General features: G+C 25.7%; 5 long non-coding RNA genes across 5 annotated transcripts; 3 read left to right on the top strand and 2 right to left on the bottom strand.

The window, feature by feature from the left end:
- Nucleotides 1-739: 739 nt before the first annotated feature.
- Nucleotides 740-1,980, bottom strand: LOC132917140 (uncharacterized). The gene is made up of 3 exons (XR_009660250.1): nt 1,930-1,980; nt 1,690-1,844; nt 740-907 (listed from the first exon to the last, which is right to left on the bottom strand). It is a non-coding gene; the product is annotated as an uncharacterized LOC132917140 (long non-coding RNA).
- Nucleotides 1,981-5,525: 3,545 nt separating this feature from the next.
- Nucleotides 5,526-6,420, top strand: LOC132931852 (uncharacterized). Its single transcript, XR_009662782.1, has 3 exons — nt 5,526-5,660; nt 5,740-5,887; nt 6,279-6,420. It is a non-coding gene; the product is annotated as an uncharacterized LOC132931852 (long non-coding RNA).
- A 3,230-nt stretch (nt 6,421-9,650) lies between these two features.
- On the bottom strand, nt 9,651-10,915 carry LOC132931826 (uncharacterized). Its single transcript, XR_009662779.1, has 3 exons — nt 10,826-10,915; nt 10,599-10,746; nt 9,651-9,792 (listed from the first exon to the last, which is right to left on the bottom strand). It is a non-coding gene; the product is annotated as an uncharacterized LOC132931826 (long non-coding RNA).
- A 1,767-nt stretch (nt 10,916-12,682) lies between these two features.
- Nucleotides 12,683-13,616, top strand: LOC132931729 (uncharacterized). The gene is made up of 3 exons (XR_009662773.1): nt 12,683-12,755; nt 12,835-12,982; nt 13,475-13,616. It is a non-coding gene; the product is annotated as an uncharacterized LOC132931729 (long non-coding RNA).
- Nucleotides 13,617-19,149: 5,533 nt separating this feature from the next.
- LOC132931930 (uncharacterized) lies at nt 19,150-20,163 on the top strand. The gene is made up of 3 exons (XR_009662794.1): nt 19,150-19,269; nt 19,353-19,500; nt 20,022-20,163. It is a non-coding gene; the product is annotated as an uncharacterized LOC132931930 (long non-coding RNA).
- Nucleotides 20,164-27,695: the final 7,532 nt, after the last annotated feature.

Raw genomic sequence — 27,695 nt, 5'->3', positions numbered from 1 at the left:
TACTATTTTATGAAATTAAAAGGTGAAAATGTAAAATATTTTTACAAAATTATAACTAACATACTGCGGTTTAAATTGTTAAAATAATATTTACTTAGTATTGGATTTTTACTGGTCTTAAATTATGATAGTAATGAAAATTATAATAATTGTATAACTTATTAATGTCTGGGATTTGAATTTAACCTGCATTAATATTATTAATATTAAATTATTTAGCTTAAGCGTCTTTTTGGATTTTTGCATTAACATAATTTTTAGTGAAATAGTAAGATATTTTTTTTATATATATTTATGGAACAAACTTAGTAGGTACAAGTAATATGTATATATAAACAAATATTCGGTTAAAAGGTTATTTTTTTTTTTTGCCACAATTCAAACAAATTCAAATGTTTAGGTGAAGGCAGATATTGTTTCTTACTGGTTACTACTAACCTCTAGAGGTATTTACAAAAATTCCATAATAAGATTTGATATTTTAAACATTTTGTATGCAGAAAATAGTTAACATTAGTTAAATATGAATCCAAATAAAAAAAAATAGCTGTAATAGTTATAATATAACATAATATATTATGTTTTTAATAATCAGTTTTTTAAAATTAGAAGACTATTATTTTAGTATTTAAACCAGAGAACTAAATATAACATAACATTATTTTTTGTTTCTAACCTTGTAAAAATAAAATCGTAAAAAGTGAGATTCCTGATAAAAAAAAATATATAAATCATTAGCTTAGTATAGAAAAATCTGATTTATTTTATGGTATTGAAATTAGTCTATGAATTATTTATAAATAGGTATAAAGTAGGTACAATTATACATTGTATTATTATTTGTGTTGATTATGACATTTTTGAGTTTGTGAAGTTCAGTAGATGAATTTTACGTGACTTAACAGATCTGAAAAAAAAACAATAAGTCAATCAATGTTCAACGATATGGTGCTTTGGTTTTAATATCAAATACTCCCAAATCAATAGAAGAGAATAATTATACAACGACTGTTAATCAAATGACAATTCAGCGCCATCATCGTTCGATCAACAGTCAAAATAACGCAAAATAAAAAAAATAATAATATCAGCCAAAATAATTAAAAACACAATGAAAAAGTTAGCTTTTCGAAAAAAAAAATAATAAAATTATTATTATTATTCTTATAATTTAATGGAAGCAACAAACGATATTACAATAATTTGTAGCTATAAGTTATTTATTATCGTTATATTTTTAATATTAATATGTTATTAAGTTAAATGTAATACATTTTAAAATATTTAAAAAAAATATAGTTTTGGGGCTCATCATAAATATTTCATTTTTAATGTATAAGCAGTTAAAATTGTTGTTAAAAACTAAGACGTTATATTATATTATATTTAAATAAATTAAACTCAGTATAATATTATAATACAATTAAATGATTTTGTAACAGCAGTTATATTGTTATATACTTTCAAATAACAAACTATTAATATTATTAAAGGCACAAAACTACAATTTTAAATTGAAATAAATTAAAATAATTAAGCATAAACATTAATGAAACTAATTTAGAATGTAAAAAATTGACACTTATGATACATATAGGTATTAAAACACGATTGAAACATTATAATACGGATTTCAAAATTCTGTCCAATCAATTAAAAGTTAAAGAAGTTATGCATGTAAGTACTCACTATCAATAACTGCAAGTTGGAAGCTGAAGTGGCATTGGCTACGGTTAAGACGGCCTTAGCAGATTGAACTTGCCCGACGACAACGATGTTCATGGATACTTTTTCAGCGCCCATTTTTGATTTGTTGCTTGGTATTTTTAAAAGTTTAGTGAAAACTGCGAATTAAAATGTTTATTAGTCAATAGCATATTAAATTAATATACTAAATTTTATCGTCAACTTGTCGTTATCCGTACTTACTGAAGAATATATCTGCACAATACAATGATTTATGCCAGAGTCAAGCATTCGGATGCCTTTTTATACAATTACAATTACTGCATATGCTATATTATTATGATGTGTGGCGATATGGTGGCGTGATAATATTTCTATGGTAATGAATAATGATTATTTGTGTACAAATCCACAGTAAACTTTTTATTAAGATAAAACAACAAAGGACAACGAGAAAAGTGTTTTTATCTAATTGCCAGAAAAATATTCAATTTAAATATTAAAATTTTAGTCAATATATCATAATTTTAAACTTAAAACAATAAAAAGTTAAACAATGAATAAATTCATTGAGATGATTATTATTTTTTATTTCTTAATTAATGTGTTAAGAAATGTAGATAAATTTAAAATGTCAATTTATTGTCATATCAAAATAACATAATATAATAACAAATATTGATATCGAAACTTATTTATATTTATAATTTTATTTTTATAAAATTGCAAATTTATTTGATAGAAATCTAGGAAAGTTATTATGAATAATTTTTAACTTGTATGTAACTTATTAAAAAATATTAACTAAATTATACGATAAATTTAATGCCTGCCTATTGTTTTTTAATTTATTTTTTTCATTTGTAAAAAAATGTATCATTATTATACTTGCAATACTACAATAAATTATAACACTATAACAGTGATAACTGTTAGAAACAGAGATATTTTGAGCTACAAAAAAATTTCAACTGTTTTCTTAGATATAATATGATCATATTTAATTTTCTACACCAACAATTTCCACTATGTATCAGACAGAAATCATTTTTTTATTCAGTATGTGTTCTTGACATTTTTATTGTATTATTATAAAATAATAATAAATACATTTAAAATTATGAAATAACTAATTACAAAAATATACATTGTATCTATTATCTATAATAGTTTATAGTTGACATGAATTACGAATTACATATTTTAACGCGTATAAAAATAATAAAATAATATATTATACTTAAATATTCCAACATTCGACCATGTATAATTCAACTGAACTAAATAAATCAAATGTCACCAAGTTATATTCATATATATTTGTCATCATTCTTTTATAATTTTCTGTAAGATAAAATATGTCAGTTATTATTATACGTGACAAAACAATATACCATAATTGCCTTTCGGTTGTTTTACATTATATGTATTGTGTAAACGAAACAAAATACAAAAAGTTTTCTTAAACTCTGCTGATTGAAAATTAAGAATTCCAATGAACTGCAAATCAAGCATATACAGTATATATATATACAGTGTAATATACACACGAGTATACACTCTCCAAAGGTTTGGTATATTAATAATACTATGTAATATACTGTATAAACGCTGTTGTATTCTTATAGGTAAGATACCGAGTTCGTAATTATTACACCGTTGGGGAAAAGTTATGCAAAATTGTTGAGTATTAATATTCCGTCGAACTTTGTGTAATAAACAAAACTTATTAATTGACTTTTAAATTGTTTTCATTCGCATTTTATTTATGTTCCAAATGGCGGCTCGTATTCGCGCATCGTCTTATTAAACACTTTAAAGTTTTCAACGGTTGTGTTTATTTTGATTTATATTGATAGTACAACGGACTCAAGTTTTCCCGGACATGCATCAGCGTTCAACTACAAAACGTCCACGGGTAATCGTGTAACATAATTTATGTTCAATTCACTTAATAGCTATATTTCAGTAGGAAATGTATTTCAGAAGGTTCCTCATATTCATCTTTTTTTAATGACTAGAAGAAAGTTTGTTCTCGGACTATTATCCTAATAATACGAAAAGACACACGTCTTTTGTTGTTTGTATTTAAAAGTTTTAATGCCTAATAATAAAATATCATATAAATTAATAATAATAGTTCAGAGGACATCGTTCCCGCGTATATTGTATGTCTATACATAAAACTAATCACTATCGTACTACCGCCAGTCTTGTTAAGAATACTTTTCAAATGTATTCAGAATACATATTTAAATACTTGGTGTCATTTGTATTTAAAATACGTATTCAAATAAGTCATTATAAAAGTATTTGAATATAAATACAAATACTTTTTAAAAGTATTCAAAATACTTAACAAATACTTTTTTTTTAGTTCAATAAATTGCATATTATAATGTTATTTTTATTAATAATTAATATATAATATATAATTAATACTATAATATGTTAAATAATAGTATTACTTAATAACAAAAATTAACGTAGAACGCTAACTGTTGTCTGCTTGCAAGTTGCATACAAAATGTCATTATGAGAAAATAGTATTTGTAAATTAAATATTACGATCGATGAGAAAAGCCTATAATAGTTTATTATCAGCTCTTATAATAATATAATAAGTAATAACATTAATACTAATCTTATATTTATACTTATATTACAATATTATATTATTGTTATTACAACCTGAAATTAAAACTAATAATAGATTCAAGATAAAAACCAATATAACCAGTAGTGGTCCGTGTCCCGTATGCCATGGTAGAGAGGAGCAGATGGGGGTTTCAGTCATTCTGTCATCTGCTTGTGTTTTAGGAAACCTTATTTATAAATTCTCATAAGTCAAAACTATTATTAAAATAGTATAATATTTTAGAAACAAAATCTAAATTAGTATATTACGAAAAATTGGTAATTGGAATTTCGAGTTGAACACTAGAATAAAAGTATTTAGTATTCTCGAATAAAAATACAAAAAAAGTATTTAAATACAAGTATTCGAATACTTAACAAGTCTACCGCATAACTTACTAATTGTTGTTCAAGATAATCCATTTTACTTGGTTATTTTAAATATTACAGTAAATAAACTTATCACCTATCATCAAATTTAAAGATAATGCAATGTGTAAACGGAGGGGGGTTCCGTTTTCCGCCAAAATGACCCTCGTGGCCTCGTCCGTTATTACTTATTACCATGGCCGTTTTTCGCCAAAAAATTGTTTAAGAAATTTTTTGACAATCCCTGAATCTAAATCCGTCAAATAGTAAGGATTACGATGTATGCGCCTCGCCTTATTTCACGGATATTGATCATAAATTCATAAACTATTATCTATATCTTATCATTCTTATCTTAATGAATTTAAAATTGTTGTATATTAACATAATATGTCCACAGCTACTGGATATCACTTCAATATTATTCGATATTATAGAACATTTTTTTTCATTTTTTTCGTTTACGTTGTCACAGACCATGGCTTAAACTGAAAAGTTCATAATGATAAAGCAAAAAATAACTCGTCAATTATCCGCGAATAATGTTGCGATGAAATAATAATAATAACTTAGTAGAAATTATAATAACTCTCTATCTCCGCCACAAGCTCAAAACATCGTATCAAATGTATTATATTAGCACATAATCACGCATTACTACTACAGACCCTTTTTTTAATTTTAAAGTATAATCATTTATTTTCTGAAGTTAACTTTTAAAAGCTATTTATATTATTTATTTGCTAAGAATACTTTTAAAAGTCAAAATTTTAAATCGAAAAATTTTGTGAAGCTAAACACAATACGCGTATTAAATAAAATGATTTGAAATTAAGCAATCGTCGCAATATTATAGTGATCACGCCACGCTGCCGCCCCACTTTAAAGTGGTCGGCGGAAGTGTATATAAAGGCGCCCGAGATCTCGATTCCGGCATAACACATCTTTTTGTGCAGATATATTCTTTGGTAAATATACTAAACAACGATTATAGTTTTATTTTGATTTAAAACTAGTAATATTTTATTTTGTATTTTTAACTTTCAGTTTTCACTTTAATCCTCAAAAACCAACCAACAAATCAAAAATGGGCGCTGAAAAAGTATCCATGAACATCGTTGTCGTCGGACAAGTCCAATCTGCCAAGGCCGTCAAAATCGTCGCCAAGGCCACACCAGCCACCAACCAACTCATGGTGAGTACATAATATTATAAGTACCTATTTTATATAACATTAAAATATTAAGTCTGATATCTATATATATATCGTTTAAAATTATTGGATATATTTTATCAATACATATCATAGATATTTATACGTACAGCTTTAAAACTCCGATTGATCATCTTTGTTCAACTGTTCTAATTAATGCATTTCAAAAACATTATGGAAAATATAAACATTACAATTTTTATACAGTAGTAGTCTTCAGAGTCTTCTAAAGTATTTAAATGTAAATTCTTTTCATAGGTAACAATATATAGTAATATTTTGTACTCTACAAATTATACAATAATTAATATTAAAGTATAATATTATTATTAAAAAAATAATTTTAATTGATTTGTTTATTATTTTGTTTCAGAACTGTTAATTCGTGTACTCCATTCATCTAAAACATAAAAATGCCATAGCCCAAGCAGTACAATAATATATTAATATATTAATATGTAATTCATATAAGTATTGACACCGAATAATAAATCAATCATTTCCGATATACATAACTGTTTTGTCTTTTTTTTTTAAACTTTACCTTTTTCAATTCCTTTACTGGCCTTTAGTATTAATCTGTGATATTTTAATCATAAGGTGGTACCATATATAATCATATCATTATACCTAATATTCATTTTGTGTCATATTAATATGATCGACATGAATATTTGAGTAACATGTTTATTACATATATATCACATGATATCATCTTTTAAATTTTTTATATATAAATTATTATAATAGTGAGGCAAAAACGTTTTATACATTAAAATGACAAATATATAATAGATCTAACTAGAGTGTTCTAACCAAAATGCTTACATTACATAATTAAAATTTAAAATATTTATTTATTTTACATAGTATTTGATCATTAATTTGATGATCAGAGTTATATTTAGATAGTATTGGTTTGAAATCAATGAACTTTATTCTGAAATTAACTAAAACATTATATCATCTAAATGATACATAAAGTTAGGTTTTGATAACTGGTGTTGTATTATAGAAAATACATTATATTTTTTTCGCAATTTTTGAAACATATGAAAATTTGGAACATAGGTATTAAAACATCGATTCAATATATTAGCATTTGTGATGGTTACATTTTTACCATTCTAATATTTTAAAATTATTTTCTTTAATAAGAATAAGGAGCAACTTTATTTTTTTATTAATTAATATTTTAGTATTAAAATATTAGTTTTTAAATGCATAAACAGAAATGACATTAGTCCACAGATCTTTATAACACTGCCATATTATTAATTTGATTTATATGAGTTTGCATGTAAATAGGAAAAGTTAAAAGAAATAAAATTTAGTGTCAATCCGTAAGCAATTATCGCACATACAAATAATATCGTTTGTTATACTCTAAGAGCTAATATTTTTTCCCGCAATAATAAATAACATAATCACGAAATCAACTTCGAGAGACTTGCCGCAGCCTCGGTCCATCGCAGAATACGCTACAGATTTTGAAATAATAAATATTATTGTATTGCGACAAACACTTGAAGAAACCGGAAAAAAATATGTTTCTTCTGTCGCACAATGTTGCTTCTGTAATCGTTTTCACAGTAATATTGAATGGGAGTTTACCAATTGCGCTTAAAATGACCTTTTAATATACCAATTGCACTCTGTCTTTTTTGGATAGATAGACCAATTGCGCTCAGTTGTTTTCAGGGTTTATAATATTATTCTACATTACACCTAGTATATAAAAATACTTTTATAAAAATATGTATTTTAAATAGATTTATAGGTACTATTATCAGCTTGTAGCTTGTCGTATTTTCCCGTAATTTCATATACGTTTTGCTTTAAATTAAGTATATTTGAATGTATATTAGTTAGCTATATTTAATTGTATATATACATATGTAACTTTTTCCGCCGTGTAGTAACTTACATATGTCCATGTAAAAATAAGGAACCTAAAATTTAAGCGGCGCAATTGGTATACTGACCTAAAATACAAATATTGTTTTAGGCGCAACTGGTCCATGCCCATATTGAATTTATTCTTCTTGAATCCTATCCACTCGGATGGGGTTACTTTTTCGACGTGTATAAGGAATGCCACGATACATGCGAAGTAACACCTGGTTAAGGTTATAGATACTAACGGACATTTTATTTGTGTTCAATGTCTGAATTTACCTATTCTTTATTTTGTTATAGTTTAATAACATTTTTTGCGAGGCCATAAAACTTTTACATAATATTTCGTATATTATTATATTTTAATCACACAATAATTTTTTCAAATGCAATGTTTTCACAAAAATTAATTCAATGATAAAATAAATTAATTTACTTAATAGAAATTTTAAAAATCATTAAATAAAAATATGAAATATGTCTTAGTGATACAATAATATATGTATACCTAGGCTAATAGAACTTTTCCGCACAGAATCATTTTTCGTATACAATGATATATCATTGATTTCAAATTGAACGCATTCACACAGTGATCCACTCAAAATCTACTATACAGGCTTACAGCAGAGCAATTAATAACCATTTTCCCAAATTTTTAAACAGTTATTTTATTCTTAAAAGCTTATAGTCTAGGTAAAATAATAGAACTATTATTCTAAATAAATTAAAATATAATTTGAATTACATTAAATTCATTTTAAAAAATATGAAGCCTAAATAATTTATTCAGAAATATGCAAATAAGTAATAACATATTATAAGTGAAAATTTTAACATTAGAATCTAAACATTATGAAACGTACAAAATATTCTTAGCAAATCAAATATACGAAAAAAATATTCTTAAATACAAGCATATAATCATTGCTTACATGATAATTGATAAGTATGCAATATTGTTGTATTTTGATTAGTATTGGTTTTTTGAAAAAACTTTTTTATTTTTTTTTACAATAAGCAATTATTATTATTATTATGATTGTTTAATATTAAATAATATTAATTAAATAAAAGACCGAGTTCAGTCATAACCTAGAAGGCTAGAAATATTCAATTTGGAATATTATGTTATCAAATAGCCCTTGCATATTCTATGTCAGACACTCAGACCTTAATATTTAAGATAAAAATATACATACCTTCAATACTTTATAAATAAATTACAAAAATTCATTACCTTGTTGATATGTTTAAATATAGTTTAAGTAGATATTATAGTTATAACTAAGGATTGGCCGGTTCTTATAAAGTTATCGGTTCCGGCTTCATTATTCCCCTTCGATTCTTCTTTAAAATAAAAATCTTAAAATTAAGAATAGTAATTATTGAGTATATATTTTATAATACTAGAATTTATAAAGAATTTAAATTGTTATTAATTAAACCAGAATAATAATTAATATTTAAATGTATAACATTATTTTACTACGGTATTCAGCTCATTAAAAAATTAGAAATAATTAATAAATAATAATAAGTAATGAAAATTAACAATAACAATATAAAGTTTGTGAAATACAAATACTTTATTGAAACATTATTTAAGAACCGGTGCCGATAATAATAAAGAACCGATGGAACCGAAGAACCGAGAACCGGAACCGGCCCATCCCTGATTATAACTAGACAATACACATGGTGTATATACCGCTATAACGATATGTATACAAAATATTGCACACTATTATATTTTTGTAATTTTAATCGTTCATTAAAATGTTAACTATGGCTCATAAATTATGTTAAAACATAAAATTTCTGAAGCAAAAAAAAAACAAACGAGTTAATTGACAGAAGAGACTGATTTATTTTTTAATGTCAATACACAATGTTATAACTTATAATACATGTTATAGAACTATGTACTGTTTGGGCTATGTCATTTTTGAGTTTGAGATTGATGTGGGCTTTTAGAATTAACAGTTCTGAAACAAAACAAAATAAATTCAATTAATATAATATAATAGTAAATAATCTTGGTAGACTTGAATAATAAAATATATTATGGTTAAGAAAGAATTCGCTATAGCCTAGTATCAGTTTGATGAAGTAAAAATTAGATATTTTTATAGTAAAAACTAAAAGGTTAATCTTATTAACCAATAGCGAAAAAAAATTATTATTTATTCAGTAAAGAATTTTTTGAAAATTTCACTAAAAGATAAAACTTTTTAATAAGTATGATGATTAGAAATTTTATGAAAAAGGTAGCTTTTCTATAATAAACCGATACATATGCATTTGAAAAACAATGTATCAGAAGAATATTTAAAAATATAAATACACTTATTATTAAACTATAATTGAACATTAAGAAATACAGTAAATTCCCGTTACAACGAATATCAATACAACGAAAAATCCCTTTATAACGAAAGTCATAGAAGTCCCCTGCCGAAAAGCAGGGCTTATAAAGAGCTTATTCAAATTTTCGTTACAACGAAATTTCCGTTATAACAAAAAAAAATTCGGTTCCCTGGAATTCGTTGTAACAGGATTTTGCTGTATAATAAAAAACAATAAATTGTATATCGTATAGTTTACGATATACGCGAAACGATAATAATTTCACTAATGAATTGATAACATTGTCAAAAATTAAATAAATATACTAGTCTGCACATATACGCCACACTAAAATAGGTTCAAAATAAATTAGTAATATAAATTCGGAAAAATACAATTCAGCCGTACTTTGAATTATTTAAATCACAGAATATTATGAACTTACCATCAATTGGTTGGTGGCTGGGGTGGCTTTGGCGACCGATTTGATGGCCTTGGCAGATTGGACTTGTCCGACGACAACGATGTTCATGGATACTTTTTCAGCGCCCATTTTTGATTTGTTGGTTGGTTTTTGAGGATTAAAGTGAAAACTACAAGTTAAAAATACAAAATAAAATACTATTAATTTTAAATCAAAATAAAACTATAATCGTTGTTTAGTATACTTACCAAAGAATAGATCTGCACAAAAAGATGTGTTATGCCGGAATCGAGATCTCGGACGCCTTTATATACACTTACGCCGACTAGTTTTAAGTGGGGCGGTAGCGTGGCGTGATCACTATAATATTGTAACGATTGCTTTCATTTTGATTAATTTCAAATCATTATATTATTTAATACGCGTATTGTATTTAGCTTCACAATATTTTTCGATTTAAAATTTTGACTTTTAAAAGTATTCTTAGAAAATAAATAATATAAATAGCTTTTAAAAGTACTTCAGAAACTAAATGATTATACTTGAAAATTGGTCTGCAGTAGTAATGCGTGATTATGTGCTAATAATAAAACACATTTGTAACGATGTTTTTTGTGTTGCGTACAATCACTGACGTATGATGTATACATGATTTTAAACTATTTTCGGCCCTAACACCCATATTGTTTTAAAATTGTAATAACTTATAATACCATTATAAACACACAATACTTAGCAAAAATTATATATAATCTTTTGCTTAGAGTTAAAATATGCTTATGAAACGAAAAAAGACCATAAAAACTTCTATTTAAATCTAATTCTAAATGATACCAAATTTTTAATAATTATTATTGGAAATTGAGTTCTAATTATTCTAATATAAATTGTTTAATGTCTACTGGTCACTACCAAGTACTAATATTCTAAGTGGTTATCAAAAAATTATGATTTAAATTTTGAAGTATGGTTTCATTAATAATTTGGCTCACCAAATATAAGTATTAATAAAATAATAACTAATAGTTCGTAGCATAACAATTATTCTAATATTCGGTTCAAAATTTAAACATACGTACAACTTAAGTAATATTATTAATCAATATTTTTAATATTATTACAATTTAAGAATATTTCTATAATTCTGTACAATCAAATCAAAATGAATTAATCAGTTAATCAGTTAAATTATTATACATAACTACATTTATATAAACTAATTATTGTATATAACTACATCAACCATGTTCACCCCAAACGTATCGTAATTTATTTATTCAAATATTATAAAATGTATATTCCTTAGGTGTACTTAAAAATTTCAATCATCATAATTTGAATCAAATCAAATCTACTTCTTGTCGTTCTTGTGTCTTTATAGTTTATACTTAATAAATTAATTATATATATTAATTCAATGCATGCAACAGCAGATAACTTAAACTTAAAAAAATATTATCAATTCAAATAAATATAAATCTGTTTTCTGTACCATACTATAATACTATATGTATCTGTCTACCATATTTATCAATCAAACTATTAATAGACAATAGTCCCTATATAAAATACATTTTTGGAAAACAATTGTAATAGATTTTACCGTATACATACGAAAACGTGAAATACAGTAAAGTTATAACCCTTACCATTTTAAATCAACTTTAGAAAACCATAAAAATAATGAACAATTAAAATTTATTGGAATTAGATTAACATATTATCATATCATATTACAATCTTTGTGAAATATTGTTCCATGATTAACAAATTGAATTGGATGTATTAATTATTTTATATACAAAAGCATTTAAAGCCATATAACTTTAAAAAATATTTTATAAGAATGATGTACACTATTAATTTATTAATAATCTATTTTTGGATTCAATGTAATACCATTATACCAAAGATAATTTATATATTATACTTAGGTAGAACTAGGTTTAAATTTAAAAATTTTAATTTGACACATCCTATGAATTTTGAAAGCTATGTTTAATACACATTTTGATCGTTCGGTATGCAGTTATTTGCAAATTGTTTATTTAGAATATCACAATAAATTATCACGCCACGCTGCCGCCCCACTTTAAACTGGTCGTCGAGAGTGTATATAAAGGCGCCCGAGATCTCGATTCTGGCATAACACATCTTTTTGTGCAGATTTATTCTTTGGTAAGTATACTAAACAACGATTATAGTTTTATTTTGATTTAAAATTAATAATATTTTATTTTGTATTTTTACCTTGTAGTTTTCACTTTAATCCTCAAAAACCAACCAACAAATCAAAAATGGGCGCTGAAAAAGTATCCATGAACATCGTTGTCGTCGGACAAGTCCAATCTGCCAAGGCCATCAAATCGGTCGCCAAAGCCACCCCAGCCACCAACCAATTCATGGTGAGTACATAATATTATAAGTATTTTATATAACTTTAAAATCCAGTCTGATACCTATATATATCGTTTAAAATTATTGGATATATTCATATATACGTACAGCTTTAAAATTCCGTTTGATCATTTTTGTTCAACTGTTTTAATTAATGCATTTAAAAAAAATTATTGGAAATATAAACATGACAATTTATATTATAATCTTGCGAGCGATATTATTTTGTTTAAATCTGATGAATTTAATGGCTAAAAATATTATCAAATATACAGCTATTATATTTAAAATTATTTATTATTTGTTTTTGCTATATTGTACTACACAACACAATAACAGTCTTCTGAAGTATTTAAATGTAAATTATTTCCATAGGTAGCAATATAAAGTATATTTTATTTTTATAGTATTTATAATAAATTATGCGTTAGTTAATATTAAGTTATTATATTATTATTAAAATAATAATTTTAATTGATTTGTTTATTATTTTGTTTCAGAACTGTTAATTCGTGTACTCCATTCATCTAAAACATAAAAATGCCATAGCCCAAGCAGTACAATAATATATTAATATATTAATATGTAATTCATATAAGTATTGACACCGAATAATAAATCAATCATTTCCGATATACATAACTGTTTTGTCTTATTTTTTTTAAAATTTACCTTTTTCAATTCCTTTACTGGCCTTTAGTATTGATCTGTGATATTTTAATCATAAGGTGGTACCATATATAATCATATCATTATACCTAATATTCATTTTATGTCATATTAATATGATCGACATGAATATTTGAGTAACAAGTTTATTACATATATATCACATGATATCATCTTTTAAATTTTTTATATATAAATTATTATAATAGTGAGGCAAAAACGTTTTATACATTAAAATGACAAATATATAATAGATCTAACTAGAGTGTTCTAACCAAAATGCTTACATTACATTATTAAAATTTAAAATATTTATTTATTTTACATAATATTTGGTCATTTACCTTGGTTATCAGAGTTATTTTACGTTAATATTGATTCGAGAAAGATGAACTTTTTTGTACAATTTATTAAAACATTTTATTCTACATTCTGAGTTACACACAATTCTCAATTTTTGAAATTTTTTTTATTGAGATTGATGTTTTAATTTTTGTTTTATTCTAAAATTAAAAATGTATTATTAACTATTTTTAAATAAAACTTTATGGAGTTAAAAGTGCAAATAGCTATATGATCGATGAACAATATTCCAACAACGACACGATAGAACCGATACGATTTAATTATAATTGACGAGCCAAATCGTCAATAAATCGTCTAATTATTATTTAAAAATATTAATTTTAATTGAGGCAATTCGTCTGGATATCGATCCGAACTGCAAAGGAACAGCTACCGTCGACGTGCGTATTGTTATCTTGCGAATGATTATTGTTTGACGATCTAATATTTGAATTTAACAATATTTATGATCGTGATGATATGACATAATTAATGCTGGTTATGATGTTGATAATAATAATAATAAAAATTATAATATCTCTATGCCTGACTTGTCGTTCCAGATGAAATACTAATAATAGGTTACCTAACACAGATAAAATATTTGTATCATATGAATCAATAATATAATATCTGAGCGTAACGTTCGTTGCCTCTGTGATGACAATAATAATATTAAATATTATTATATATTATAATATAATAACAATAATGGAATGCACCATACCATTTCTGCGTGTGTGTGTTCGACATTACATATTTTGTGACCGGTAGGCGAGGAAAACAGTAACCACTTGTCCGTTTGTGCGCGTTAAGGATGAATGCGTGTGGCTGAACATGGACCGAAAGAGACTTGTTACAGACAGACAGACTTGTTACAGACAGACAGACGTGTTCGATAGTCTATATGATATTATATTATTTCATGATATACATTATTGTTTTAATTTTCTAGAGCATTATAATACACATTACACTATATTATAATAATATATCATGTGTATATTATTATATTTAGTGTATTTACTATACATATATAGACGTACCTAATATTTTGTGTGTGTGTGTGTGTGTGTGTGTGTACAGCAAAACGCCACGATCGTACAATCCGCAGCATCGCGTAATATGCCACAGCTTCTCAAATTATTATTATTATTTATTTATTTCAGCCAAAAATGAATTACAATTATATGATAACAGTAAGGAAATTATTACATTAAGAATACATTAATAATAGCTGATAAGTATACCAACTGAGCTAAGCTCGCATCTGGTATACGGAATTCTTATAATAGTAAAATTATTAAATAGGATACTTATACAATTAAAGATAGGACTTAATTAATTATATTAAACAGTAGTCAAAATTTTCATGAAACATATTTTAGTAACAATTTAACATATACACATTCGGATAATATATTGTAATTATTATACATATTCACTTTTTAATATTTAATTTATACACACATTCTCATCTAGTTCATCAACTATTTTATTTATAGCCTTTTTTATTTGAATTTTATTAACTATATCATTGGTATTATTATAAATTAGTTTTCGCATAAACTTGTTATTAGACTCTTCGCATCGTTACTTAAATCGCATAAAAATTGTGTAAAGAATGAATCATCAAGTGAGGTCATACCCCCATTTTAACATTTTTCTACAGGTATTACACATTATTTTTTTCTAACCAATTTCCCATAACGACGCCGTTGCCTGCAGGCAATCAAATAAAAACATTTAAAATTGTACGCGGTAGTTGTTAAAATACGAAAGCGTAGGTACGAGCTTGCCAGACGATTTCATTCAAGTTCTGTAGGTGATGCCATCGCATGATGATGAAATTACCTTTACGAATGAAAGTGACTCGAAAATACTCGACAGTTTATCGTTTGCGAATAAGTAAATACACTTTTGTGTTTAATGAGTACAATAATTCGTATTCCATACACAACAACACATAAGTCTTGACAAAATGTAAAATTTTAGATGCAAAAATAATGTTTACCTGTCTAATAACATTGTTGTTAAAACTAGTCTAGTACGAATAGTTTTAAAAATAGGTGGAACTTAGAACTAATTGCTTTGAAACATGTATACATCAATAAAAAAAGAAATAAAAGTAATATAGAGTTACGCCTTGCATATTACTAAAGTATGATTTATCATAATATTATGGTCCGTCAATCATACGATTCGATAACGGCGATAAGTACTATGCTGTAAATTAAGACATCGCCCACAACATATCAAAGCAATTAATGTACAATTATAATGGTACGACTGGTACGAGACTCAAAGTCCGTTTCAATGGACGATAACAGTGTTAATAAGTAATTTAATATAATTACCTATATTATATTAATTTTTTTTTATTTTAGACATATCATTGAACTATATAATTATATCCGATAACTGCAAGTACCTAATAATATTTAGTGATCATTAGTCTCTTTTACCTATACACTTTTCAAATATAGTCCATGTAAATTGATAATTAGGTGTTTCATTTTCAAATAACACTTTGAAAATAATATCATTCGACCCATCCGAATCAAGTGCGGTGGATATAAATTACAAATCATAACAACCGAATAGCATGCGAGATTTATTTTTGGTTCACGCGAGTTGCGTGCGAGCATTAATGATAAATTGAAAACTATATTATAATATAACAAGTTTTTATTTTATATTCTTATATAATCCTATATTATTATGATGGAATATTGCATAGTACAAACATAAAATTATTGTCATGTAATTTTTTTTTTAATTATATGACAATAATTAAAGACGCAATAGACAAAGAACACTTCATAAGAGATGTCCTAATGGATAAATCATAAATATAATATAAAAAAATAATATAAACATTGCATTAACTTCTAAGAATAGTTATACATTTATTATTATTACTATAAAATATATTATGTTTGCTCAGCAAACAATTTACATTATTATAATCATTACACATCAATATAATATATTGTAATATACAGTATAACATTTTATAATTATTTATTATAATATAAAAATCGAGCATGCCACACACAATTCAGTTGTTAATTTTAAAAACCAAGACTGCAATTCAGTTTCCAATAAAAAAATTTAAACACAAATTTAAGTTTTAGCATGCTATTAAAATGCAGACATATAATCAGCAAAATTTTTTCGATAGATATTTAATTATATTTGTGAGTTTTCAACGACATGGATATGCATAATTTAACTCATTATAAATTATAATCATGGAAATAATCTATTATTTTCTATATATAATATAATCAATAACAATATTATTTAATTATCGTTATTCTTTATTCATAATCAAACACTATATTTCTCTCCATCTTGGTAAGAACATTTTCAAACAAAGATTTAAACCATTTTTTTTATAATATACTGTATGTTCGTATCAATACATTAATAGCACAAAGTTCAAACCTGGTCACGTCAAATCGAGTGTCGAAGTTTGTTAAACTGCATAATATACGTCTAAGCTTGAAAATCGTTTACACGGCTATTTAATATGCATATTGCATATACAAAGTGTTAAGTGATGGTTATACTCCGAAGGCTAAGTGATGTTTAAAAATTGTCTGTGTACAAAAGAACCAAAAATCGGATTGCTATTGTTGTATATTAATGCAGACTAAGCATAGGCAGAAATTTTCGCATCGAAAATTTGTGAGCTACGTACATAATTTTTCTCTTCGATTGGGGCTAGGAAAAAACCAGATATTGATATAATATTATAATATAATGCTTTGTACACGAAAATATTCCAAAAAAAACTCGTAGGTAGTGTCATATTATAAATACTAAATTAAATATCTATAATAACTTATAAATACTTCGATCAAATTATATTTTATTAAAAAAAAAAAATGATTAGTTGCAATAACACTATTATTCCTTTACAAAATAATCAACACGTCATTTCAACAGTATAATATTATTAATTATTATATTTTCCACCAATTGCATGACAAGGGATTATAATATTATAACCCTTACACAAAATGGGCGCAATAATAAAAAAAAAATGAAAACATTTCCATTAGTTGATTTTTGCACTAAGCCGATGATAATATATGTACGAAAATATATATTCAATTGAATTTTTGTTCAAATAAATTTTTGTTTCGAATAATACAATTTATTATCAGAAAAATATATTACTAAGTAAATTATTTAAATTATTTTAAGTAAAAAAATGATTGTATAAATGTATATCATCAAGTTAAAAGTTTAAATTGTATACAATGCCTCTTAAAAACTCAATGTTATTTTGATCACTATTTTTAAATCTTAAAACAATATTTTTAATTCTCTATTCGTGTTGTTTTCAAGATACCTTAATAATTTTTGTAATTCTGTCTTGAATAAATTGTTCATTTAAGCTTTCGTTCTCGTTCTGAATTTTTGAAGAAATGTCATGAATTTATGTTTAGATATCAACCTAGTGCAATATTGTATTATAAAATATTAAGTTTATACGTTATATTAATTTTAAAATGACTTATTTAAATGACTATGTCAAGATTCTGCAGTGATATAAGTAATGCGTGACAATTCTACGCATCTTTCATTGTTTAACAGTCTAATAATCCGAATAATCGGATATATACTAGGAAATATACTATAGATATCTTAATATCTATATCAATATAAAAATTGCAACTTTTCGAAGAGTAATTTTATTTATTCGAACAAAAATTCATTCCAACACATTTTTGAACACAAACCGACAACCTTTTGAATATGTAAAAAATTCACAATGCACATAACATAATAGACTCATGGATATTGAATGTTATTCCGTATGTTATTAGGTATAACAATAATTTATATTTTAACACAAGTATATTACTTTTGGTTAAAATTTTAAGATTTATACATATCATTAAAAACTTTTTAAATTATGAGTTATATTAAATTGTGTGTACAAAGAAAAATAGTCCTTGATCTTAGTTTTACACAAATCAAAGAGGCTATTACTTATTCTTATAAAATAAAATATGTTTTAAAAACACTATAAATTGGTTGTGTACTTAAATTAATATTTAAATAAATTTTTAAATCATTATCAATCATCTCAAAGCGATATGTGTTTTGTATATTATAATGATTTGTAAATAAGCAATCGCCACAATATTATAGTGATCACGCCACACTACCGCCCCACTTTAAACTGGTCGGCGGGAGTGTATATAAAGACGTCCGAGATCTCGATTCCGGCATAACACATCTTTTTGTGCAGATCTATTCTTTGGTAAGTATACCTACTAAACAACGATTATAGTTTTATTTTGATTTAAAATTAATAATATTTTATTTTGTATTTTTACCTTGTAGTTTTCACTTTAATCCTCAAAAACCAACCAACAAATCAAAAATGGGCGCTGAAAAAGTATCCATGAACATCGTTGTCGTCGGACAAGTCCAATCTGCCAAGGCCGTCAAATCGGTCGCCAAGGCCACACCAGCCACCAACCAACTCATGGTGAGTACATATTATTATAAGTTATTAAATACAACTTTAAAAATACAATTTTATTCAGTTATTTTAATCAATACGTTTCAAAAGATGTTTTTTAATCTTATAAAGTAAATGACTAAAAATATTTTCACAATTATTTTTATTATATTAATTTATTTAATTTTCAAATAAAATAATAAAATCATTTAATTTTAAAAACAATGTTCACATGAAAATCTCATTATGTCAACAAATTAACTTTAAGTAACGTCAAACTATTTTAATATAAACTTATAACTTATAAATTATATAAATATTATAACTATTATATTTAAAATTATTATTATTTTTTTTTTTGCTAATTGTACTTTAAAACACAATTATGTATTTAAATGTAAATTCTTTTCATAGGTAGCAATATATAGTACCTATATTATTTTTTCATAATATTTTGTACTCTACAAATTTTGCGATAATTAATATTAAATTATTATATTATTATTAAAATAATAATTTTAATTGATTTGTTTATTATTTTGTTTCAGAACTGTTAATTCGTGTACTCCATTCATCTAAAACATAAAAATGCCATAGCCCAAGCAGTACAATAATATATTAATATATTAATATGTAATTCATATAAGTATTGACACCGAATAATAAATCAATCATTTCCGATATACATAACTGTTTTGTTTTATTTTTTTAATCTTTACCTGTTTCAATGCCCTTAGAATTGATCTATGATAGTAACACATTTATTACATACTTGACATCACACGATATCATCTTTTAATATTTTGTTGTATGTAGATTATTATATTTTTGTTTTTAAAACAATTTTTTTTTTTTTGATTTTTCAATTTGTAATCGAACTATGGAATTTTAATGCCCATAAATCCCATTGAAAGTTTAAAAAAATATATATATATAATAGATAATATTCTTATCCTTAAATTTCAGTATAAGTAAATAAAATAATTCATTCGTATAATAGCCTTATAGCTAACAACACAAAATTGGTGTACATTTGTGACATGGAATCAACAAAATAAGTTGATATTGTGTTCTTTTAAAATATAGAAATGAATTACTATAATACATAATATAATAACATTGTAACGTGTATATTTTATATTATTATTATTAAAATAATATTGGGTTAGAGAACTTTTAGTTTAAAAACAAAATATGAGCATTGTCATAAACTATATTGTATTTATAGAATTATATTTTTATCTAAATTACCACTCCATTTTATCCAAACTGTCGTTATAAAAAGGCATCTTTTAAAGATTTCCATTTTGACATAACAAATCTATTTCAGCCGAGTCTTATTTTTTTCGAGAACGTGAACTGCTGTTTTCTCTACAGTTTTTTACTGCTAAATAATTTGCAAGTATTAGTGATTTTGACAAAATTTGAACTATAAACGTTCATAAAAAATGAATGTTATTAGGGACATAAATGTTACGATAAATATTTTTTTTATCATAGGTAGAAAAACTTAAATTTTCAAATCTTAGAAATAATAAAAAAATTACATATATCTATATTTCAATGCTTAATAAATTATATTACTAGTCCTAGCTACATTTTTTTCGTATAGGTGTGTTTATCACTGCGGAAAAAACTCGTGCCAGTCGTATACCTAATTCAAATTCGACTTGAATGTTGGTTGAAACTGTTTGTTTAAAGATTCAAAACGTCAGTGACTCGAATTAGTTAAAATTCTAAAAATACTTCCGACTGTGGGCTGTCATCTTGTTGTTGATGCTGTTAATCGTTTTCTCCTATTTTTATTGTCCCTACACTTAAAATTAGTTAAACAAAGTATAATTACATGCACATTTGTCACCATTATTTATTATATAATTTTCAAAAAACCGCTCGTTTTTAAAATAAAATAAAGTCCAAGTATATTACAAGATGTGTAGTATGATATGCAAGAGTGGTACGAAAGGCCTTGACCTGTTTAAGTTAAAACCTCTCATCTTTCGCGTGCATGGTTTTCAGCATATTGTAAATTTTAACTCGGACAATTATATTTTTTTTGTGGTTATTTTTCAAGTTCTATTTTTATAATGTTATTTAATATTATTTAATTTTATTTTCATAGCATTGTGTGGTATAAATTATTTAACTCGCCAATATCAACACTTTTAAGATTCCGATGAAACCTTGACAAATGTGATGTGCATTACTTTTTCAGAAATATTTGCTGTTACTTCAAATTTATTCAATAGTTAGAAATGTTTGAAAAGTTTTTAGTATATAGTATTTCACATCCAGAAGATTGTTTTTAATTTCTTTATTGCTTTAAAACTTATAATTTGACATAAGTACAAAATTTCAAAACTTATGATAAATTGTTGCCTTTATGTTAATTTTCCGGTATTAAATTTACTCATTTAGGAAAATACACAGAAAACCTAAATTATATAAACACATTTCAACTATGTATTGTAGAGTTACCGCAAATAGTAATGATTGACAATAATAATATACAGATTATAATATTATGAAAAATTATTATTATATAATTTATTTTATCAGCATAATATTTTCACAAATACTTAAACTCCTAACTCAATGTAATTAGTTATCACTTATACCCTATTAATCTGAATACATTATGAATCACGCCTTACTACATCACTCGACTAATCTTATTAGCTTTTTCAGACATCTTTAAAGCAATTAGCAAACCTTTCTTTAATAAATCATAACACAATTTCGTGCAAGTCAACTATTTGGTAAGCGTCTACGTCAGTGAATAAAATATATCATTTTTTTTGATATAGCGTTTATCAAATTTTTTTCTTACGAACTTTAATAAATAAATGTTAAATATTTATAGAATAAAACTCCCGTTATATTGACTAGTATTTTAATTTCGTTTCATAAATTTTCTCTATTTTTTCGTCTATCGCAGTACAAGTTTTCAACACTTTTAATTTCTAATATTTCCAAGTCAACAAAATGTTTGACACTAAAATATATTTTTTTCACACAATTCGTTAGACGGCGCATTGTGTAGACAATATAGGTACATTACTGTGCAGAAAACATCAATTTTATACATTCAGACGTATAGTCCACATAGTCCTGCCAAGGGAAGGTTAGGTTAGGTTACTAAAATCCTACCTTTCAGAACACGTACAATTAGTTAATCTATTCAATATTTAAGTAATTTAAAAAAGTGTTATCAGGTATTCCTCAAAGTAATCGTCCAGGACATCTACTGTTTCGTTTTATATATTTTTAAATTCTGTCTGTTCAGTCATTTCTCCAGATCGGATTCTGGTATTTACTGATAACGTATATATATATTTCATACAATGAATGACGTAAAATAGACAAAACGATACGACGCACTGTGGGGCGGAATACGAATTCTAGCTGATCAAAAATATAAATTTTAACAATCGTTTTGATTGTACAAATATTCATACCCAGGTTCTCGGTGGTAGTAAATACAGCACCATCGATATAACAGTCATTACTATCATTAGGTCTGCCAGCAATAAGCTCGGTTTAATGTCATTAGTTTTTTGAATTCTGTAAATTGTATCATTTATATTTGTACGTTGTAACGCGTTACACGCGTTGTAAGCATTTGCCGAACATTCAGAAAAATAATTTTTAAACATTTATTATTAAAATAAATGAGTCTATGTAGACTTTAGAAAGTATGATGATCTTCATTTTGATTAAAACATAATATAAATATATAAACCTAAATATATGTAATTTACTATATGATATACTAATTATTACTTCCTTACTTCCTGGACATCCCCAATGGAATAATTGGTGTTTGTTTTATACAAAAGTAAGCGCAAAAAGATAACACTATTATATAGAACGGGATGGGAAACAAATCGAAAAAAAATCGCTGATATACGTGACGATTATCGATAAATTCCGACGGCTTTGCAGGATGGTATTTCCGGTGTTGATAAGAGAAATGTGATCTTGTGGGTCAGCAGCAGAGCCGTTGACACGCGCCGTTCCGCGTAGAGTGGTAAAATATGTACGTGTCTATGTGTACGTTTTGACTTTGTATGTATATATATATATATATATATATAATACAGCCAAGAGGACGTGCAATACGCTTAAACGAAGACACGTAACGTTGATAAATGTTCTGCTGCGATGACCTTTGAATATTGTCCTCGTCATGAATTCTTCCACAGACCACGCGGGCATGATATATCTTCGCAGCCGATCGTCCGGGTCTTGCTACGCGTCCGTCGAATGTCCGTTGATTTATACCACAGTCTACTCGATGTATATATCATGTGTGGTTATCGGATAATGTTATTTTATATCATCAGTCGTAGTGTGGTTGTATGCACTTAAACAAGCGACGCAGTTGCGTAAAGATTAGAAACTTTTTAGAGCATCGATAATAACACTTACACATATTATTGTAAAAAGTATGAAAAATCATGCTACAATAAGTTCGTTGTATATTATTTACAATTAATAATTCTATTATTTCGTCGAACTGTTTTTAAAGCACCTTCATAATAAATTTAAAACCCGATTATTAGGTTCTTAAAATTAAAAATATACTCTAAAATATCCTTAAGATATTCTCTTTATAATCTATACACTGGTAAAAAATGCTCAGTTTTAGTTAAATTGTATACATTTATATTTGCATTTACCGTCCATTAATTCCATATAATAGTATAATTCTTAAACTTGAAAACAATGATTTCATATCAATATACCATTACCTTGGTAAATTATTTAAATTCAATAGCATTTAAAACAATGAAACAATCTCAAATTAATCTAAAATAACAAATAAATTATTGAGCAATTTCTATTTTTTTTTCATTTTTAAATCAAAATATTGGTTTTTTAACAACTCAAGAAATAAATAAGTATGGTTTTTGTATAAATAATAATACAACATATATACCTACTCAATATAAAATGAAGGCTAAATATTCTCAATTCTTCAAAATATAATTTAATATACAAAATAAATTTTTCTTTACGAATTCTATAATGAATAAGCTGTCCAACAATTTTTGTTTTTGTTGCGCTGTGTAAAAACAATAAATATATATATTGTAAAAACCTAAAAATTCACTCTCTAATATTTAATAATACATTAGTTTAGTTTAACCATTGATCTATTTATATATAAATATATATTAAGATTTCTGATTGAGATACACATATGATTGATTAACAGAGTACCTACCTATCACTAAGTATCACATTATTCTAATATTTCGGTGTTAGAAAATCATTATAATCTTAAAATATCCAAGATTGTTTGTGTCCAAAAAGACATGATAAACTTAAATTAAATAATCATTGAATCGTTGTATACGAAAAATTATTCTAAGCGGAGACAACGTGTTAATCTCTATTTTCTACTGTTCTCTTTAGAATATTATATCATTTGTTTGCATCATTGTTAATAATTTTTTGTTAATAAAATGATAAACTTAAGTAATTTTAAAAAGATGATTGAATATCATCAATCATTTTAATAATAAAACAATATCGAATATATTATAATATTATATTATCATCATTGACGTATAAGCCAATACTAACTTAAATTAAAACTTAAAATAGATTCAATTTAAACTAAATATTTTGAAACAAATATATTGCGTATAAAATAATCATACACTTGGTCAATTATTTTAAAAATATTTCAAGTCCCTATGACTAAAATGTATAATTTTAAATTTGAATTACTATTTATAAAAAAAAAATGAATACTATCATGAAGGTATAAATTACAATTCTATTATAATTTAATTGTTTATATTTATTTTTGAACATTGCCTATATCAAGTTTAACATAATAGTTTATATTTTTCGTATTGGTATTGTATTATTTTGTCAGTACCAAATGGGTACCTATACATTTTTTAACGCTATTTAGTTCCGTAGTTCCTTTATGCGTCAAATATACAAACAAGCCACTCGATATGCCATTTTTTGATGAGAAATCGATTATTTAATTGTAGGTATGTATGATTTATTATAATGGGAGTACCTTTGTGTCCTTTACGAACCACTCGATAACAGCGCATACTATAGAATATATATTATATGTACATTGTACATAATAACAGGAAAAGGGAAAATAATTTAGATTTTTATGTGGAAGTTTTTTAGAGATATTATGTAGAATAGTATTGTTGAAAATAGTGCGAAGTGTTTGTTTTTACATACTCTTTTTATGGCGTAATAATAAAGCGGACATGGCATTTAAATCCTGGGCATAACTGTTTTCCGCTGAAATAATGACCCTCCCCGTTATCATCATGACCGTTTTCCACCAAAGGTTATATTCTGATTTCCACAAAAAAAAAATAATAAATTATTTAAGATATTTTTTGATAACCCGTTATATCAGTTATATATTCCACGTAATTTATTTATTTTTTATTGAAAAAATCATACATAAATTATTACAGATTAGATATTATGATAATATGATTAGTTATACTGCAGATTTGATTAATCTACCTCCTGTAAGCTTATACAACTTATGGCGGAGATAGAGTTATTATAATTACTACTAAGTTCAGGGTCGACCTGGCCATGGCCGGAGGGCCGGGATTCCTGCCTGGGCTTTTGCTGTATTATATATAGTTCCTGGGGCCCTGTACTGTGTTACCCCAAAATACAGTATAAAACTATTATTGGGCTTCTGAAAATAATTCCTGCCTGGGCCCTCAGGCCGGCCCTGACTCAGTTATTATTATTATTTCATCGCAACGTTATCCACGGATAATTGACGAGTTGGTATTGTTCGCTATATCAGTCTGAACCAGTCAATTTATACCGACCCGTCTGGTAAAATGTTCATGCCCCTACCTGGCCTACCTACATAATATAGTGTTTAAGCGAACTTAACGTTCATTTCTGTTATTTTTTTTTCTTTTAATCTAAATAATAGACAATAGTCCTATAGGCCCTCTATTTTTTAATATTTTTATGAATACCATAGTATGCATGTCCACATATATCGACCACATTCATAGTAAAGCTTTAGATGTAAGATGTTTTAAGGTTTATTAGGCAAACTCAACAAACTTCGATTTATCTGGTTGTCTTCTTACGCTTGTATACTACTCAATACTTAGATCCGCTCAGATCTTGAAGATGGTGCTGTTATGGGTCACCATATGTACAGGCGTACAGCCATCAATATACGACAGAACGGTTGGGTCTAAAACTAATTTTTGAACTATATCAGTTACCGTCTAAAAATCATCATCCGCAACATGACTATAGTCCGATTAGTCAGGTTTTTAAACATAATTCTTTGAATGATATACAAAGGATTTGTGGAAATATTCAAAAATTGATTGAAGGCAGTGCTGAATATTGATATCCCGGGAATATTTGAACGATTTATTAGCAGCATCCGATCGCATTACTAATGATAACAATACTTTTATTTGATTTTTTTACTACTGACAAAATTTAGTTAGTAAATTCAATAGGTACATTTACTTTGTTATACAATTATTAATTTTGGTTTTAGTGGGCAATCTAAACTAAATATGTTATTATGTTAAATTATATCCGGTAAGCTAGGTACTGTAATAAAGAAGTATATAGTAATCAAAAGTTGCAAAACTTTATTCTAAACTACAGTGGAATACAAAAGAAAATCCTCAGCAATTCCTCTTATACAAGTTGTATAATTAAATAATATGCAAAACAATCACACATGGGATAGCTAGGAATATATTTCTTAAAGTTGGAAATCAACTCAATAATGTTCAAAATAAAACGGAGATAGGTAAATTGGATCCGTGATAATTTTTATCCATTTTGAAAGCGGTAAGTTGAGTCCCGGATATAAAAAGGTAGTAGGTTAGTTGGGTCCCGGCTATAAAAAGGTAGTAGATAGTTGGGTCCCAGCTATAAGCCATCAATGCAACTAGGTCTAAAATATAAAAACTTAAAACTTTAATATTTTTTAATAATTCTGTTACAATAATACGTCATATTGCATATAATTGCATATAATGGTACACCACCCGGACACCAATTAATTCTACGCATCATATTAGTGTGTGTTTATAGACAGCTATTCTCAGAGCCGTGCCTAGGAGACATACGCCCCAGGTGCATAGTTTAAAGGGACGCCACAATTTTTTTTTATAGTATATAACAGGGGTGGTCAAACCGCGGCTCGCGTTATAGACTTTTACGGC

Source organism: Rhopalosiphum padi, chromosome 1 (assembly GCF_020882245.1).
Source record: "Rhopalosiphum padi isolate XX-2018 chromosome 1, ASM2088224v1, whole genome shotgun sequence".
In the NCBI taxonomy this organism is placed as follows: domain Eukaryota; kingdom Metazoa; phylum Arthropoda; class Insecta; order Hemiptera; family Aphididae; genus Rhopalosiphum; species Rhopalosiphum padi.
Note: the sequence above shows the minus strand (reverse complement) of the source record. Positions and strands in the feature narration are given on the sequence as shown.